At 33.4% G+C, this 10,072-nt stretch overlaps 1 pseudogene; it reads left to right on the forward strand.

The window, feature by feature from the left end:
• LOC123562020 (toll-like receptor 4) overlaps nucleotides 1-7,761 on the forward strand; it is a 30,576-nt pseudogene extending 22,815 nt beyond the window's left edge.
• The last annotated feature ends 2,311 nt before the right edge of the window (nucleotides 7,762-10,072 follow it).

A 10,072-nucleotide genomic window follows, 5' to 3' on the forward strand; every position in this document is an offset into this window, starting at 1 on the left:
TATGACAATCTTGGAACGATAACCTTATAAGTCCATCATACATTCAGTTCTGAAGGGTAATAACAGAATAAAATGTTATAAAACGGACTTGACACGTCGGTTTTTAATGTGTAATAGTTTTATGTTAATAAACTAATTTACATACTCATGAATATATATAAGAATATTTCAAAATAACAAATGAAAAATTATATAGGAAAGGGCACAATGAAGGCCTTTCTAGTTCCCGACCTTCAAAATGCGCGATATGTACCTTATTGCACTAGATGCTCATGTAGGTCATACAAAAATAGAAATGCTCAATTAAAGTTAAAATTGGAATGAAGTTGTTGAACTTGCATTCTTTTTTATCCAGTTGAATATGGGAATTCTACTAAACATTAATCGATCAGTCATATCCGTACGGGTTCATATAAAGAAGACATTAATGTAGAGTTTACAGGGTTCTGCAAAATATATGCGTAGAATATACATTTTAAAAAAAACTTTTACATCTTTTTTTGATACATTCGCTTGAGCCCATGCACATTATTTGTGGTCTGTTTAATAAGATCATCTCAATAATAGCTTTAATGCGGAAGGACGTGGGTTAGATCCCTGGCCTCATCATATCTATGACGTGGAAAATGATATCAGTAACTCCCTTGCTTAGCGCTCAGCTTCTCTTCCCTAGTACAGTCGATTAGTCAGTTCCGGATCACTAAGGGCTATATTTGTTATTGAACTTAATTTTGGATTTAAAATGCAAAGTAAATAATTATACTGTAGGAGCAACAGTGATGTCAACACTTTGGTAAATTACGGATCATTTTGATTTTTCCCAAATAATTTTAGATTTAAACGCACTGGTATATCTGTGAAATAATATTTGTTTTCTCTCAACCTACAAAACCATTACACATTGGCAAGTTGAAAATATAAAAAAAAAATTTTCAATTGTGTTGTGTGTCTGTTCTGTGAGTTCCGGATCACATATATTGACAAAATAGGAATAGTTATCTGCAAAAGTTATATTTTGGTAGAGCTATGTTGTTTCTCTCATTAATGCTAAGAACTGAATTATTATCTTCGTCACATAAGTGTAAACAGTCCTGTGATCCGGAACCTCCACTCCTCGCTATGATCCGGACCTGAATAATCGACTGTACCCTCAAGGCGTTGTATACCATCATGAATGAGGTGTCGAAAGCAATTAAATAATATATCAGTTGTAGAACTTGTCTACAATAAACGTAGAATAAATAGAGAATAACAGGCTACTGTCTTCTGATATCAATGCCATTAGGTCGAGGTTGAAAAGGGATGAAAGGGGTGAGCCTGATAACATTGATAACGAAAGACAGTAGTCTGTTAAGCTAGAACATTATATTTTCTCATCTCTTATCTCGCAAAAGTTGACTTCTAAAGTAAAAAATAAATTAATTAACATTTAACAGATTTGAAAATTCATCCGCTCCTGAAACATCTGAACGAAACAATTCGGCAGTCATATTGAATTCAACTTAGACAATGTATATTGACTATCTGATATTCTTATTAAAAAAAAACAAGAAAAGAAAAACAATGAATTAAACATTTACCTATGTAAAAACAATATATATCTTCTTGAATAAATCAGAACATGCTTTATTTCCACCTTTTTTAACATTTGACTTATGCAACTACATGTCCCAAACGCTGAAAACTTTGACAAGAATATTTTCAAAGTTTTTCCTTTCAGTTGTCTATGTAAACAACATAGCCCCCAGGGCGGGCCATTTTTGACCCTAAAGGGATAATTTGAACAGTCTTGGTAGAGGACCACTAGATGATGCTTCACCCCAACTATAAAAGCCCTATGACCTGTGGTTTTCCTGTGGTTTGTGAAAGTTTTCCTTTCAGTTGCCATGGCATCTAGAGTTCTGTATGGAATTCAATTCTTTGAACAATTTCTAAACTTACAAAGTAATGACTGATTATCATCTATATGGTTGCCCTTTTCAAAGAATGAATGGTTGCCATGAAAACAGTGAAATCATATATAGTTCAAAAGAGATTTTCTTGGGAACATTTTTTATTTTGAAAGAGTTGGCTATGAAAAAAGTCTTTGGGAGTGGGGTGCATTGTAGATGTTATTGGTCCACGAACTATTAAGTTGACACCATTTTATATCACACAGGGACTTTGCGGCTTAAGGAATGCGTTTCTTCGGACATTTTCTCGTGCATTCATGAGCGAGTCAACGGATTTCCACAAGCTTGCTGCATAAAATAATTATACATACTTGGTGGGTTTGGAATTCATAGTGACGAGCGAGGGTAAAAATGTTAGAGTCAGTGACTTTAAGTACCTGTCTACGAGTCCTCAAGCACCTAACCTCGTGGTTTTGGAACTGGTTGATTTGCAGTTATTAACATCACAATAGGTGGTTTCCATTTTCCTTTATTCTGATTTGTCATAGCTCTGTGCAAATGATTTGTATAACCAAACTTATGCAACATCAGTCAAATTTATTATCCGATGATTACAATACAAGTAGACACGTTAGTAGAAAATAAGCAAATTGGAGTACCATCAGTTATATACAGAAGAAGAAAACTTAGTATGTTAACGTTAATTTGATATCATTATAAAAGTTGGATTTATATACACGGGTTGTCAATTCATTTGCACTGTAATTGCTCTGGAAAGTCTTTAATGTACAAGGCCTAAGACTGTTATCAATTAATTGCCACATTTTCCTCCAAAGGCTTAGCTATTGTCTGTTTTGGGTTTAACAATATTTCAATTATGTAACGGCGGGCAGTTAACAAAAAAATATTCTACGCAAGTAACTGCAAACAATCCCACGTGAATCAGAGTTGGGACAACAGTCTTTTATCAATCGTCACGGAGAACATTCGCCTCGCTCGGGGATCGAACTCACCACCCATCGATCCGTAGATATGCTCTCTCCCTACTGAGCTAAGCGGGCTCCTTAGTAATTTATATAAATTTTGTCGCTGATTATCAGAGAATTTTTAAGCTGTTTTAAAATATAACCATTCCAACCCACTTATTAAAATGTCTCTCCCAGCTGGGTCACCATTTTATAGACGATATATGTACATGATACATGAGTCTACCATTGTCTTATTTATTTGGCTTCCTCAATTGATCTGAAACTGAAAATGACGAATCAGGTTTTTGTTGATTCCCTTTTTACCAAAGGAATTTATTTTTTAAATGCCCTGGAAATTAATTTTGTAAAGCTTTGTAAAACGTTAATAAAAAGTGTAAAAGCGTAATCTTATTTAAACGACAAATTCCCATTTCTGATATTAATCACAAAAGCAGAACACGTGACTCATAGTTTTAGGCCCAAAATAAAAACGTGTTCAAATACTGTTATTTCTTTATTTTGTACACATGCAACGACATTTGATAATGTTGTCTCATAAATGAAAAATTTTTATAACTGCAAGATAAGGAATTTGTTACAATTTTTGTTCATTTAAATCATTAAAATCTTGCGGGAGTTGCCATAATCTTTGTCATTTCAATTAAACATGTTTTAGTAGAGTTTGTTTGCGTGCTGATATAATGAATCATTTTTGGAATTTCCCCTTTATCATTAAAACTATATTTACAATTACGGACCGCTACGCTTGTGGTCTGTATGGAAAATGTTTATGTTATTCCAACAGGACAATGGACTGTTCCAGAACTTTGCTCCCACTAAAGCATATTTGTGAATAAATTGCTAATGTCGGTCAACATAATGTTTCCACGTTGTACTTTGATTATAATGACATCAGGATTATTGGTGCAACAGCATTAGAAGGGTGTGAGAGACTTTCGAGCTTGTACCTGTCAGGAAACAGTATTAGTGAAATAAGTTATTACTCATTTAACATTTTCCAAAGTATTAAAATCCTTGACATAAGTAATAACAGTTTACGTATTTTCAATGAGAAAGGAAAACTCATTCCCGTGTTCCCAACGTCATTGGAATCTTTGCTGTAGAATGGAAATTTCAAGGATAATGTTACTGGAAATGAAAGATACCCAGATCTCCATAACTTGAACCATCTAACAACCTTGTATGTCGATGGTTTGATAAACACGCCTTTTCCAACAAGTTACCGCAGCATCAGCAACTTGAAATATTTAAAAATATCTGGATTCATTGGACACTGCAACTTGCCTCAAGTCACCAACAAAACATTTAAAAATTTGATACATTTGCAAGAGTTGAATCTTTCTTCATGTAATATTACAAATATACATGCAGGTGCTTTTCAAAAACTGACAATGTTAGAAGTGTTAGACTTGTCTCAGAATATGCTGCTAGGATTTCGGTGTTTGAGAAATGTATCATTCAGTCTTCAATTTACAAATATACAACTACTGCATTATTCAAACGTATACACCACATTTGGAATTGGTTCACTTATCCGGAGGAAGGACGTTTGCTATCTTTGGAATACAACACTGCGTGAGTTATTTCTTAATAGCAATCGTTTGAGACTATTTGAAACTAACTCGCTCCTACTTTTTCCAAAAACACTTAACATAGTGCACATGGAGGACAATACATTGACCTTTTCTCCTTACACGGCGCAGTTTGCATGTATGTCAAACGTAACTGAGATTTACGCCAATAGACAAAATTCAGCTCATAAACCGTCTAGATATTTTCAGCAGCCAGAATTTATACTGCCGAAATATGATTCTGATTCTGACGATTGCCCTTTTATGAGGGAGGACTTCTTGCGTAATATCAGTAAGTCAACTGATAGATGTCCTTATTTTGAGCCGAACAAACCAATTTACTTCAGTAAAAATCCTCCTAAATGCCCAAAGAAATTAAAGATAGTCTATATGGCTGACAGCACACTTCACTCCAATGTTACATCATTTCTAATTGACCCACTAAATAATGATCTTGAATACATTGATCTTTCTGGGAACATTCTATACTCGTGGTTTAATCCTATTGGACCTTTTCCAAAATTGAAATATTTAGATTTGTCACGTAATTATTGTTCGCATGTGAGCCCGATTGCGACCAAATATCTTTGTTCGGTTGAAAACCTTCAATTTCAACAAAAGGACAAAGTTCACTTAAGCCTTATATGGCCTATGCAATTTTGAAAATTTTCAAATTGGCTATAATTTGAAAAAACTATATATTGTTTACTACCAGAATGTTTATCTTCTGCAAGGAATTTAGTTTTTATAAATAAATTTATTATTTTGTTCACAACATGTCATTGAATATTGCTGAAATTGAAGAATTTTGGGTAAACGGGCATTTTTTACCATATTTAGGTCATAAGGGAATGTTTTTAGTAGTCAGCACACTCAAGGACCACAAAAATATTTTGACCATTGGTCCAGCTTATTTCACAGAATTTATGGTCATTTTTTGATTGTGGTCGACAGTTGTGCTCATAACGAAAATTTCAGATATGTTTAAAAATTTGATTAAAAACTGAAGGTTTCCCATACCCATAATGTTAAAATTATTTTCAGTTTTGTCAGATATTTTCTTCTATAATGAATATATTGTAAAATATTTTGTGCAGTTTGATATAACTGCTTGAAGAAAGAAAACATATTCTTTACTAAATTTAGAGTAGAGACCGTACCATAGCTTTTCGCATACTTTGATTTTTCAAACTAAAGTGATTTTTACAAGTGCACCGGTTACGATAAAAATGTAAACAACAGACTCTGTCTATGAAACTTTGAAATGAATGAATGACAGTCGATCTTATTCATAATACTGACTGACAGTGAATGCTAATGACTCCATGTGTTGCAGAAAGGTATTTAGTTTGTAACTGTAATTTCCCATCAATTGAAATCCTCTCAAAACTGGTAAAATAATTACTTATGTTTGGACAAAACTCACCGTCTTTGCCGTTCGACAGCTGCAAAAAGGGCAAATATAAAAGATTCAGTGTAAGTAATATTTCACTGGTACTACCAGTTAGTAAGTTCATACTCTGAACAACACGTCAGAGAAATTTTGGCAGATTTGACCGATTATGACGTTGGCAGCACTAGATTATATTTTTTCTTTACACAAAAATTGCAGTTAGGTAACAAAGCGAATACGCCAATAATCCGGAGTTCACCGATTATTGTTCCAGTTCACGCAATGTAATCCAGCAATTAAACTGCATAGCTATTAGCTACTGCTGTTATAGGGAAGTGGTAGAGTGTCTGCCTTAGGTGTGAGAGGTCCTGGGTTCGAGTCCCAGTTAGAGCTTAACTATTTAGACTCTGCTAAAGCATAGTTTTGCTGTTAATAGACTGTTCCAGATGTTCTAAATTTTTAGCACACAGTATCATGGATCATTATTTAGCAATCCAGATCAAAGTTGAATGTTAAATCAAATGCACCCAATTAGAAAATATTGACTATATTATGTCCCGTTGATGTTTATGCTCTCCATGTTCAAGAAGAGTTACATTTCCTTGATCATAAAATTTTCGTTAACATGAAAATATTAAATGCTCATAACTCCACACTTCTGGTTAAAATATTGTCTATATTTCTGCTTTTGAGAAAAATATGGACATTTGTATTCATTTCAAAGCTTTTTAACTTCAAACCTATGATTTGAAAAATTTAGGTACTATCTCTATTTAGAGGCTTTCGATTTTTAGGCCATTTTGGTGCAAAAGTGAACCTTCTCCTTTCCTTGGATTAGTACTATCTGACGTGAAAGAAGGTGCACATGTCTTCGACAGTTTGACTAACGTGAAAGTACTAAATCTTTCATCAAATATTATAAACTATATAGCACCTGCCGCATTTTCTAATCTCGTTAAACTTGAGAACCTAGATCTTAGTGTAAATAGTATAGACTCATGGACAGCTAATGTCAGCAATTTACAAAGTCTGAAATATTTGAATTTGCGATTCAATGCTATTCGCAGCCTTCCAAAAGACCTTCGTACACAATTAGAGGATAATATGAAACGGCATGGAGGGACATTTTAAATTGATCTAAGAAACAACACAATAGCTTGCTCGTGTGAAGAAAACGATTTCTTGGAGTGGATGCTTAAATACAAAAATAACATGGTAGGATTTAGAGATTATATTTTTAAAGATAACTCTGGGGAAAGAATATCAGCAGACGTTTTCATAGTACTTGTCAAAGGACTTGAAAAAAGATGTCGACCATACGTTCTTTTGATAGTTCTCAGTTCTATCAGCATTTCCCTATTTCTTGCGATTTTAATCGGAGGATTTATCTACAAGAATCGTTGGAAGCTTCGCTATTTAATACGGCTGTCTAAAATACGACATTTTGGATACAGAAAAATAAATAATGAGGCTGGAAATACTGAGTATGAATATGATGCATTTATATCTTATGCTGACGAGAACTCGCAATTTGTTTCAAATAAACATTTTCCATATCTTGAAAATCAGGGTTAAAGCTGTGTTTACATGGAAGAGATTTCCAACCCGGCAGAAACGTTATCGACAACATCTTACAGGCTATTAGAAAGAGTATGAAAACAGTTGCTATTATTTCAGAGGACTTTGTGGAAAGTACTTGGTGCATGTATGAATTCAACATGGCACGAATGGACAATATTTATTCACGTGAGGGGTCCAATTGTTTGGTAATAGTGATGTACGAACACATTCCTGCCGTACTTATGTCAAATGAAATGTTAAACTGGATTCAGTTAAACACTTATCTTGAATATACCACTAATAATGATGGTGAACAACTTTTCTGGGAAAGCCTTCACCAGGCAATTGTCGAGTGAATCAAAAATGAAACGCTTTTGATGCAAAAGTACAGTAAAGTAATGGGTTTGTTTACTGTAATGTCATCCTTGCTGAAAGAGCCAGACATGTTGGACATGGATGAGTTACATTCGTTGAACAGCATTTATTCCAGAACCCTATACTTTAATATGTATGCAATCTATGATCACTTTGTGACTCATCAACCCGTTTATAATAAATAACAAGACCCATCTCTGACGGGACTAAAACCTTTCACTTTCCTAATATGTTAGCCCATCGCATCTGTTGTTCTAATGGTATAAAGATTGAATTGATAATAATGTATTATGTTTACATTTGATAATGCATATGATAATCAATACACTTAAATTTGTTGCATGCTCCTTTTCATACCAAAAGTGTGTGTGTTTTTATTCTATAATGCCCAGATTATTGAAACAACAATACTGTTTAATTATCTTGCCATCGCAAAATCAGTGACCGGAAGTTCACGCTTGAACGAGCTGCTATATTTTTGCAAAAATGTCACTTCTACTGGTAATTTTGTTTATATATTCAGTATTTTAATACTTACAAGTAATGTTTTTCCTTTGTAACCCTACTTGTTTTTTACCAAATTAGCTGTTTTTACCCGACAACCAATATTCACTACTGCATGCACATGCCATTAAAAGGGTCATGAAATTGGCCTTCATTTTTTCAAACGTTTTTAACAGAGTTTTAACAGGTCACCATTAAAATTCACCCATTACTTCTTACTATTTAATGGGATTTTCATGACCATAGTTTTAATGCTATATATTAAAAAGCCATGAAATAAGTATATTAAAACCCTGGTAAAATATACCTTGTTAAAATGACTTTGATGGCCATGAAAAGCTGCTTGAAATAAACCATTAAAATAAGTTATCAGGCTCCTTAAAACTCCATGAAAAAATGTAATTGGCATGAAATTAATATACAGTTAAAAAAGTACCCCTTAATTCCACATTAATCAGTAAGAACTAATGGGGCCATTAATTTTTAATACTCTGTTAATGGCTGTTAATTATTAAAAAATTGATTAATGGTCTCATTAAATATGCCAGATTCAGTTTTAGTGGGTTCGTAATATTTCAATGGTATATCAAATTAAGGCCATGAAAATTTGCCATCAGAATTAGACATCTTAAGATAATCAACTTCATATTTACATTTGCCGTATTGATTTAAACTACGTATAACTACACATGTAATAGTATCTATACATATGTACTGTTTTGTAAAATGCTAGAAGAATATTTGTTTCTTCTTTTTTCTCTCATTATTTTGTAATGTAAACACATGTAACTGCCTCGTACAAACATTTGTCATATTGTATCCTTATTCTGTCATATGTTCAGGTGAAATGAGAAAATAAATGGATATTGTATTGTATTGTGTTGTACTGAGAAGGGTGTACAGGTACCTGTTTAATAAATCAAGTGACCATGTTGGTAGTTCTAACGATTCAACACTATAATATTGACAAACATTCTGACCAAGTTTTTACTGGTACAGACATTAGGCATCAGGTGTATTCAAAAAGCAAATGTTGATGACAATGTCATCGCACAATGGGCAATCACAATTTAGCTCTACTTCAGTACTTTGTGCTCAGGTGCATGCACTTAAACAGCTAAATTTTTAATAGCATGATTCATGGTCGAAAAATGGGTGTTTTAATGGTATTTTAACATGTAACCCATTAATATTGTGAAACATGTTAAATAAAGTGATGCAAGAATTAATGGGGTTAATTAACGGTTTTTCCTATTTTAATGGATATTTTACAGGGTTTTAAACCATGTTTAATGGTATGTGCATCCATTAGTGATTAGCCGCTCCAGTGAAATACTACCCGTTAAGAACATCTTTCCCGTTTGACGTTTTGCGCGCGTTTCACTTTGAACAACTTCAAATAAAAAAAACCCGATAGTTTGATATCGCAGCAATATACGAGTATATACGTCACAGTCGCCAGCTGTCGTTTACTTTAACAATGACTAACGTTTAGGCCAATCAAAAATTAGTTGTTTGTTTTAATTTATCTATTGGTTTCTTATTTAAGATAACTGTTCAAATTCAGTATAAAAGTTCAACATTTCTATTTACATGAAAATGCTACGTCAACATATGCACATCATGGAAGGCACGTTCAACTTTCCCGCCAATACACGTATTTTTATGAGACATTCAGAAAATGTGTCGTTCTTAATAATAACAAGCAGATTGGCGTTATTGTTGATAATGTATACGACACTGTTTCAACAAAATACAATTTTGAAAGAATTATTTTCAGTTAAGGGC

Source organism: Mercenaria mercenaria, chromosome 2, assembly GCF_021730395.1.
Source record: "Mercenaria mercenaria strain notata chromosome 2, MADL_Memer_1, whole genome shotgun sequence".
Lineage (NCBI taxonomy): Eukaryota > Metazoa > Mollusca > Bivalvia > Venerida > Veneridae > Mercenaria > Mercenaria mercenaria.